Source organism: Temnothorax curvispinosus, unplaced genomic scaffold, assembly GCF_003070985.1.
Source record: "Temnothorax curvispinosus isolate PA1 unplaced genomic scaffold, ASM307098v1 QBEX01010385.1, whole genome shotgun sequence".
NCBI classification, from domain to species: domain Eukaryota; kingdom Metazoa; phylum Arthropoda; class Insecta; order Hymenoptera; family Formicidae; genus Temnothorax; species Temnothorax curvispinosus.
The window spans coordinates 112,184-121,829 of record NW_020220165.1 but is presented as its reverse complement, the minus strand read 5'-3'; positions in this window follow the sequence as shown (position 1 = coordinate 121,829).

Genomic DNA, 9,646 nt, shown 5'->3' with positions numbered 1-9,646 from the left:
TAGTTTACTATGGATATATTATTAAAAAGGGGTTCAACTTCAATTTTATAACATTTCAAGAAAGCTTCAGCTTATTATCTTTTCGAGGGATAACCGCGCCAAGCCAAGCGTCTCGAAGCTACGATAAGCAATGTCAGTTCGCCTGACTGGCAGACGAAGAGCATCTGTCCTTCTGTTCCCAAGACCGCGGGCGACTCTTGGCTGCTCTAGTTCCAGGGTAACCGATCCGCCGTCGTCGGTCGTTACACGGGACTCGTGCGATCGTGCCGCCCAGGGATGCGCACGTGACGACGACGATAGGGAAAAGCGTGGAGGAGGCACGATGAAGAGGCGGGAGACGGAGAGGCGAGGCGAGGCGATTTCTTACCGAGCAGCCGGAGACGACGCGACGTGGCCACCGCCTCCTCTCTGGGTAACACGGTACCAGCGAGCAACGAAGTAACTAACGGTGTTTTGCCCTCGATAGCCGCCATTGTGAAACTACATATTATGACAGAGGAGCCGTCGCGTGTACCGCTTCACCACGACACACTTACCGGCGCAGCCTTAACGTCGCGTCGCAGTCGTCGCCTCACGATCGCTTCCTCTCCCTCTCGCATCACTGCAGCCGCCTCCCCGCCCCCTCGGATGTATTTGTGCATCATCCTATTCATCGTGCGACAATTTACATCGGAAATCGCTGAGGGCCTAATTTTCTACCTTGGCATCTTGAGTCTTACGAACCGTAAACCGTTGACAGCGCTCGAACGAGGGTGTCAAATCGACCGCGTGATAATCGCGAAATATTTTTGTCATACCGATATGAAGTGAACGAGAAATTCCTCAACTCAACGTCCGTCTCTCGAAGTATGTTTATGTATTCGAGTAGACGAGTCTCCCGTAAAACTTTGTGACGCCTTATACATATGTATGTGCATCGTATATTTTGAACTCAATATGTTGAATTCATTAAAATTGTAAATTATGCATAAAACTGAGAAATCGGGGTTATAAAATCTTATACTCCTACATATCTCGATTACTGAAATAAAAAGTAGAGAAAACAATAAATTCTTACAATTCTCCTTTTCAAAACCGTTTAATTTTAAATTGCTCGTTATTTTCTTAGGCTATATAATCAAACTTTGCACGCGCGCGTATCGTCTCATAAAAATTCCGCAGCGCAGTTCATCATCCTTATTCTCCATGAAGAAAAATAAAACCGATTAATTATGAAGCGGAGAAGTTGTGCGGCTAATAATGGACGCACTTATCGACGCGGAATACGATGATCCGATTTGCGTCGATTATTTTCGTCCGACGTTCTGCAATCGTAACGTTCGACGACATTCTTTTAATATGCAAATAGCGCGGAACATCAACTGTACCGGCGAACGTGCATCGCCGAACGACGCAATCGCATGTGTGCAGTGTTTGTCGATCGTTATCTTCGCCCGCGCCGTCTCGATGCGATATCGAGAATTTCGCAACAAAGAACGACGATCTACCGCGAAACAACGCCGGTGATTCACTATTGCGCAGAATAAACCCGCAAATCTTTCTTTAGAATCGCGTCATTCTTAATTTTAATCGCCAATGATTGATTCCCCTTCGTTAAAAGTGTAAGAGAATAATCTGGAAATTATATATAAATATTGTACAAGCTGCGGTGTACACACAAATATTACTACATTAAGCTGGGCAAATTATAATTGTATTACTAGGAATAAAACGATTAAAATTTTTGGAAGTATCACAAATGAATAAAACGCGACCTGAATGAAAAAGAGAGCGGCGTGACGCGCGCGTTTATCTCGGTTTCACGACACGATTCCAACAGGCCGGAAGAGCGCTTAATTGTCTCGTTTCACTCTCTCGCGGTGTCAAATCCAAGTTTAAAAAAAAAAAGAACATTTCCCGTTACGCCGCGCGCACGCCGTATGGAAACGTAATGCGAGACGAAGCGGCGTAACGTACACCCACAGATTACTTTGCATCTCGTAACAGAGACAAATTCCCGTGCACAATACGCGGGGGCCCCCGAGGCTCCCCAGCCGATCTGCGCTCGTACGCGCGAAGGATACAAAGGGGGGCCCCGCGTACGTGGCGAACAATGATCGAGGGATGTACAGGAAATCGGTGAACGCGAGCGAACCCCCTGGATCTTCTCTTTTTTTTAGGGCAACTCCCGTTCGAAGTTTGTTATTGGGAAGAAGGGCGCGCACCATTTGTAAAAGAGCGATCGAGATTTCCCCGATCGACCTCAATCGATTGTATACGCCGAGCCGAGATCCCTCTGGTCGTTGCACTCTTAATGCAACGGATCTCGAGATCCTCGAGAACATATGGGTCACGATTCCAAGGGAGATCTCTTTCTCGCAACGCGAGTAGGGCGAAAATAATCGACGAGACTGATCCTACGAGAATGACCTATTTCCACATGAATGGGCGACATAGATTTTTATATATTTTCCGCCGAGGCTCTATAAAGTGTAAGATGACACTTGAAGAATTAATTTCAACTATTTATTACGTGAAAAATTCGGATCTGACTGGAACTCCATGGGAGGAAATTGTGTCGCTTAAATTCTTTTTTCAATTGAACAACCTAACACATGATAATCGATCTTCCCATTCACAGACAACGCAAGTTTATTCATCGGGATAACATAATTACCGGAGAACACAGAGTTTCGTAAAAGAGTTATTGAAAGGAAATTTAATCTATGTCAAGCATTCGGAAAGAGAGAATTAAAGCTAAATACGACAAATATTCGGAGCTTCACGATGTAGCCGATAAATTAGCGCAGATTTTCGAGAACGGCAAATTAATTGGTCGGTCGTTGCCCGGGGAGGAAATATGCGGCGGTCGGTAATTAGATTGCGCCGCTAGCATTTCGTCGGAAATGAGATTATCTCGTAACGAAGAATAAATCAGCAGATTGCCCGTACGCAAATAGCCCGACGAGCCGCGAAGATGGGTCATACAGCTGCAGATTATTAAGTTTTATCTTCGCACACAATGGCATTAAGAGCGGGGCACCAAGTTCGACGTCGAGCGAAAACAGAGAAGGGAAGAGAGAGAGAGAAAGAAAATGCGAAATTATTGCGCCGCCTTCGCGCGCCTCCTTGTTTCGACGAGGAACGTCGCGCGCTATTCCGGAGCAGAAAAATATAAATAAAAAAATAGGGGTATACGAGATTTTATTTACTGAAGAGAATTATCCCGCGATTCTGGTGCGATATCTTTCGACGAGAACTCGCGAAGTCTGTTGCGGAACGCTCCTGTAAGTTTAACATTACATCATCGAGACGTACGGTATTTGCCCGGACCACCGCCGGCTTTAAGAGGTCCTGGCTCGGTACCAGAACAACGTAAATAATAGCTAATACACATCCGTGTGTTACGTAATGGACGGCCTCGAACTCAAATGTGCGATACACGTGCTCCGTTGGCCTACTTTCCCGATTCCGAAAGCTCCGCGCGACCCTCGGCTTTTCCCATTTACCAGAATCGTGGAGGATCTCAGAAACGAAGACTCGCTGCTAATCCATAAATATTTACAAAACGGAAAGATGCGTTTCGCGCTCGAAATAGATATATCTTTTATTTAAATTTCGTAATTTATTTACTTCCTTAATTTTATACAAATAAGTAATCTAACATTTCAAGAAGTTAGAATTCTTTAGTTTGATTTCCTTCTCTCTTTCGATGTTACTCGCTTACATTTAATATAAACAATACAAGACCATCAATATTTATAAGTTTCTCATAAATGTGTGAATAATTTGATGTGTTTCAGATCATTCTAAATACTCGTACTTTGAGTTTACCGGTGTATATTTCACCTAATTTTCATTATTGTTTACTTCAACTTCACCGCTGGTTTCATGAATGGCACTAGGTACAACAAGAGATAAGTATATGACTCGGGTTTGCTTTTAGCTCATCGCGCAACGTGATTCGCGATAAGACGCGACGCACTCCTTCACACACACACTCGCATCGCTGCTGCTGCTGCTGCTGCAGGAAAAGTGATAAAAGCCACCGAGTATTTCCGGTGTCGCAAAACGTCGCCGATTACCACCGATTAAATGAGACGTATGAGACGCGCGTGTATCGATAAGCGACATTGTCGCGTGAAAAATAAACGATAAATTCTCACAAGGCAGCCTTATCGTCGCCTGTTATCCCGACGAATCTTATCCAACTGTGTATCGCGCCTGAATTTAATCCGACGTAAAGTTATACATTGCCAACTTTCATTCGTTACGAAAGACCGAAATTATTGTTATTAATGTTAACAATTCTGCGCCGATCTAGCCTGGCCTAATCGATTTTAAGTCCGACTTTCATTCGTTACGAAAGACACGGAATTATTGTTATTAATCTTGAATATAACCGCGCTAATCTAACTATAATCGATTTTAAATCAAAGACAGTATATAAAAATTGGATCATTGATTATCCCGATAAAAGAATAATGATGAAAAAGTAAGACACTTACATTGATGCGGAAGATGCAGCTGCACGACGCGGACGCCTAGAGAAAAGATCTGAAAACAAATAGACAAACTCATAATCTCATAAATATCGGCAGCATTATGCAATATTATAGACAAAAAACATTGAACGAGAGAGAACATAGATGAAATTAAAGAATTTGTAATTTCTGTGACGGAAATGGTAGACTATGTTTATACGAAAGAATTAGAAAAGTGATTAATTGATAATTGATAATCGATAAACAATTGACAATTAATTTGTTATCACATTTTTTATATTTTTATTGTACTCATCGGATATTATTGTACTTATTGTATAACACACAAAGAGGAAAATAAAGGAAGTACAATCAGAGCGCGGAAAGAACGTAGGAATGAGTAATGCGATAAAAATGACGTCGAAGGCAATCAAGGGACATTTACGAATACAGCAAATTTACTCACCAGTCGTCGTCCTCAGCATCACCCCCGCCGATCGATCTCCTTGGCACTGGACGCTCTACTCACCCGCGTAAACCAATCGCGGAAACAAGCGACGATATAATCCCGGCGGGTCGCAAACACTGGCGCGACAAAGCGTCAACACTCCCGGTTGTGTAATTAATACGCGCATTCGATTAACAAAGAAAATTAACGACACGGTATGCGTACACACGTTCGCGACGTATTCCGAACGAGGGGGCTGTAACCTGTTGCTCTCGGGCAATCGACAAACTCACATCGGCAGACAATTAATTGCGATGCACGTTACAGGACGCATAATTTGTACGAAGCGGAGTCGCGCGACACGCGTTTTCGGCACGCACAACCGAGTATTGCTCCGCGGGCGCTCGGAGTAGTGGGGAGGGGAGCAAAAACACCGTGACGCGGCCCGTGCTACCGAATTCCCGGAACCGAGCGCCGGCCGGCCGGTAAAAAATGCGCAAGGGGTGTGTATGTACATATGTATGTACAGGATGATTTCCAGCACGAGTTTGGAAAACAATGGTGAAATATTATAAGTGTATAGGTATATGTATACAAAAATTAGATTACTTAACCATGTTAACGGATAATTCGAGTATGTATGAAGAGGGACGTATAACGAGACGCGGATTCTCTCGGAAACAATTAATTTTGGTTGAAATATCCCGCGCTAAGAGTTTATTACGTTGTGCGTTGTTATTGCATCCGCGCTTGCGTTTGTATATAGGCGGTCGGGAATCTCCGCGACGAGGGGGAATAATGATTTTAGGGAGAATTTTATTCGTCGGAGATATCCGGGGCTAAATTTATCGCGCTCTATTAAACCAGCGACGCATCTCGACGACCAAGTAGGCATAACGATAATCGCGCGGTGATTCCGTTGGCATTCCTAACATTTACCTGTTGCAGGGGTTCGCGTATCTAAAGGCAAGGACTCTGTGTCAGCCATTAAGCGCTCGTCCACAATATTGGACTCTTCCGATGATGCGTATTTAGTGTATTTACTGTTCTCCATTTTATTAACCTCGCTGCGCGCGTGCCGACTCGGAACGACAATTGTTCGACAGTTCTATTGGCGGTGGCGGTATTGACACTTCTGGTACTTTTCGACACTCGCGCAAGACGCTCTAGACGAGGAATTTAGATTAAGGATCCACGGGAGTCGCGGAAGAGAATCGTTAACGCGCCTCACGTCATCCGTGTCGCTTTGCCAACTAATGACGGCGTGACGTCACACGATCAAGCACCAGGGGAGTATGGAAGGGCCTAAAATCTAGATACGGCGACTCGCGACCGTTACTTTTTTCGCGGAATAATCCAATAATCGTGCGACGTCTCAAACGCTGTGCTACTCACGATGGGTCTCGAATGAAGAGATATACATATTTACGATCCATGGACACTTGTCGCAGTACTTTCAATACTTCTCCGCGTCCGTACGATACATTTGAGACGGCTTAAAAAGTCGCGAGATTCGCGGAAGGTGTTGCGCGTCCTACCTCGCTCGCGTCGTGTGAAAAACTAATGGTGATTTGGTGATCAGGATCAGACGATGTGACGTCACGCGGTCAAGCGCCACGGAGCGCCACGGGGGCCGAAAATCATAATACAGGGACTTAGGCATCGTAATTCTTTTTCGGAATCATCGCGCGATATCCTAAATGCTGTATTACTCACTATATGTGTCCCCCGAATGAAATTTGCGCGTCTACGACCCCCAGATATTCGTCGCAGTACTTTCAATACTTTTCTGCGTCCGTACGATACATTTGAGACGGCTTAAAAAGCCGCTAGATTCGCGGAAGGTTGTCGCGCGTCCTACCCCGCTCGCGTCGTGTGAGAAACTAATGGCAGTAATGACGATATGGCGATGTAACGTCACACGGTCAAGTGCCACGGGGGCCGAAAATCGTAATACAGGGACTTACAATTAGCACCGTAATTCTTTTTCGGACTTAATCGTGCGACGCCCCGAACGCTGTATTACTCACAATGAATCAATGCACCCCACAAATGGAGAAATTTACGTGTCTACGGCCCCAGATATTTGTCGCAGTACTTTCGATACTTCTCTGCGTCCGTATGATACATTTTAAACGAGTCAAAAGGTCGCGAGACTCGCGGAAGGTGCCGCGCGTCTTACCTCACTCGCGTCGTGTAAGAAACTAATACTAATGGCGATGTGACGTCACGCAGTCAAGCGCCACGGGGGCCGAAAATCGTAATACAGGGACTTACCATCTTAATTCTTTTTCGGACTTAATCGCGCGATATCCTAAATGCTGTATTACTCATTATGTATCCCGCGAATGAAATTTGCGTGTATACGATCCCCAGATATTCGTCGCAGTACTTTCAATACTTCTTTGTGTCCAATTATATATTTTAGATGAATCAAAAAGTCGTGAGACTCGCGGATAGTAGGCTATTGTCTATGTGTTTTTAAAAGGAACTAATTCTTTAATGGAATTTTATTGACTCATACGATCATTCGATACTAAAATAAGTTAAAAAACGAAAATGCTATTAAATTAAGGAGTGCACTTCTGAGATATTAACAAAAAATATCATTTTCCATTGTTTTTGAAATATCTTGAAAACGACGTAAAATACGAAAAAAGTACAAGAAAACTTTTTTGTAGGAAATAAAATTTTGCATCGAATACGTCTATAAAAAATTTTTTTGAGATATTGGAAACCCAAGAAATAAGATTAAAACGGAATTAAAAAATAGCAAAAATTTGGGAAAAAAGATTTTTTTTTCACATTTTTGCGTACAACTTTTTTTCTAGCAGTCTAAGTAATTTTTTTGTTCTGAGATAAAAGAAAGTAGAGATTCTAAGTATTCTAACAAAAAAAATGCGGGGTCGAAAATATTTTTACGACCAATAGTGACCGAGATATCGTTCACGCAAGTTGAATGGCTTTAGTCGGTTTTTCAGTGTTTTGCTTTTATTTTAATTTAATGTTATTTAAACTGGTTTTTTTTACAATTATGTAACAGAAAAATATTTTCACATTAAAGCAGCGTGTCTAAAATAATCGATACTAGAGATAATTAATTATCGCGCTCGTTAAATGTTATTTTAACATATCTGCTTTTAAAATGCGCAAGAAACAATCGCGGCCGCCGTAAGCGGCTGCATATATCGTGCAAGTAATATTACGACCGTGCGAAGAAGAGAAAGACGCGACGTTCGCGACGTAATCTCATCTCGCATATGTCAGAGATCGAACTCCGAAATTGCGAGATTGCGCTGGAGTTAAACCTCGAACGAGTGTCACGTAATGAGCGAATCAAAAGAAAGTGACGGAATCCGTCACAGGACAGCAAAATATAACAAACGAATAACAATTACTCACCCCACGGTTGCCCCGCTGTCGCCCGATGCCTCCCAGGCCTCGTCCTCCTCACCTCGATCCTACCGAGGTATGTCGCATTCGATTACATTCTTTCGGATGATCGCGATCGATCTCGCTTTTCTCCGTCAATTTGACTCGCGTCGCGGCTTCGTGTCGTCGCGCAGCTTAGGAATGAAGTTGCTCTCGCGTCGTTTTCGGAACACGGATAAACGTAAAAAGATACAATCGAGTAACGTCCGCGCCGCGATGTGTAATAGTCCAGGAGCTAGCGGAATTTTAGGTGACTGATTTTCTTACGCCTGAAATTTTTTCCACGAGTTATTATGGTTATGTCTGCCAAATGTAGACAGGTGGCAGAGTCTGCTGTCCGCGGGACATAGAGCGAACAGAATTTTTGTAACTTGTATTAATTTCCAAAGACATTGACTGATTTCATTACAGCTGATTTTTTTACAGTTGATTATTTAAACCATTTCAACAAGAAAAAATGAGTTGTCCGACAAAAAAGTTGGGACATGACCCGTGTCTGCCATTTGGAATTGGTAATTTTTTCTTTGACTCTTGACTGATTTTCTTACATCTGAATTTTATTTTACAGTTTAATAATATATTAAGGATGAAGTATATAACCTTGTCCGACAATTTTAGTGAGACAGAACCGCTCTCTGACGTCTTTGTTATGTTAATTAATCATTAATGTTTGACTAATTTTCTTACAGCTAATTTTTATGGTGTACTTTTAAAATGCCAACAGAAAAACATTGATATATTCGTCCGACATTTTGGGTGGGACAACACGATATAAAAGCAGAAAAATCTTATACGCGGCTTAACAGAATACAGTTTCTCAGTTGTTTCGACAAATAATTTTAAATTAAGAGCTTTACGTATAATTTATATAAGGTACCTATAAATAAATACAATTTTTATATATATAGCATAATTTTTATAGTATATATATGGGGTATTCTCCGTCAAAAAGACCACCCCCTCTACACACTTCAATTTTAGAGATATAATGTTTTGTAAGGGTTTAACATTTTTGTTAAAGGGTCTATCGTCATTTGTTTGCTTAATAAAGGCCATACAGCATCAAAAAATAACCCTTTAACGAAAATTTTAAGTATAAAATTTAACTATAAAATTTTAACTATAAAATTGTGCAGAGAGGGATAAATTATCGAATTTTAATTCGAATTATGGAATTTTTTTTATATATTATATATATATATATATATATATATATATGTATAAATAAATAAGTAAATAAAAATTATTTTTAATTAGTATTATTATTTTTGAAATTATATATATAATTATGACATTTTCATAC